Source organism: Rhagoletis pomonella, unplaced genomic scaffold (genome assembly GCF_013731165.1).
Source record: "Rhagoletis pomonella isolate Grant_MI unplaced genomic scaffold, Rhpom_1.0 Rhpom_scaffold_00003, whole genome shotgun sequence".
NCBI lineage: Eukaryota > Metazoa > Arthropoda > Insecta > Diptera > Tephritidae > Rhagoletis > Rhagoletis pomonella.
This window is the reverse complement of record NW_023458557.1, coordinates 35,556,497-35,557,691: the sequence shown is the minus strand read 5'-3', so window position 1 is coordinate 35,557,691 and position 1,195 is coordinate 35,556,497.

Sequence of the window (1,195 nt, the reverse complement as noted above, 5' to 3'; positions counted from 1 at the left end):
ATTTATACTTGTTCATCTCTGTCAATTGCCTATCATACCATTTGTTCCTCTGCCTAATGCGAGTTATTTTTGAGTAAGTCAACTGCCTCATGGCCCACATAATGCAATGAGTAATATACTCCACCATACCGTTAGCATCGAAAAAATTTAAGTTCGAGAAATCGCACTGCCTTAGTAAACTTGTTAAGTTCTCAGGGTTATATCTCTCCCAGGATATTACTTCTGCCTCCTTAGCAAGTGGGTTAGGTTAGGTTAGGTTAGGTTGAAGTGGCTGCTAGGCCCAGAGGGCGCCAGCACACTTAGGCCCGATCAGGGCCCATTGTGATACCACATGGATCCAAAGAAAACCCCTATTCCTTAAACCAGTTTGTGGAGTCTGCAAACCTTAGCAACTGCCGTATTCCAAACTTAGCAGTCGCGCTTAGATCGTCTAGGAGACCTATACCTAGGAATTTCTGTCTTTTCCTGCCCAGTGCTGGGCAATCGCAGAGTAAGTGCCTTATTGATTCAGGCTCTTCTTCGTCGTGGCAGCTCCTGCAGTAGTCGTTGTGACTAACCCCGAGGCGTTCTGCGTGCCTTCCTATCAAAATATGTCCTGTGAGCAGACCAATGGCCAGTGACATATCGCCTTTGTTGAGAGTGAGAATTTCTCTCGATCTCCGTACATCCCATTTTGGCCATGTAAGCTTCGTTGTATTACAGTTTTCAGTGCGCTCCCATCTGGAGGCCGCTTCTTCAAGGAAGTTCTCCCTTAGTAAGAGCTTGCAGGAAGCGAGTGGCATACCCACCCTCTTCCAGGCTGGTGAAAGTGGAGAGGAAGTACCCGCCCTTGCAAGCTCGTCTGCCTTCTCATTTCCTGGTATGTCACTGTGCCCCGGTACCCATACCAGGTGCAAAGCGAACTGCTCTGCCATCACGTTAAGTGATTTGCGGCAGTTGGCAACTATTTCCGAATTTATAGTGACAGAGTCAAGCGCCATAAGGGCCGCCTGACTGTCTGAGTATATATATATTTCCGTAGTGGCGATAACAGCTAGTTTTAGGCTGTCAACGGCTTCTTGTATGGCTGCCAATTCGGCTTGAAAAACACTACAGTGGTCAGGTAGTCGGAATGATCTTTTTATTCCCAATTTCTCCGAGTAGACGCTTCCTCCTACCCTATTTTCTAGTTTGGAGCCGTCCGTGTAGAATCTTA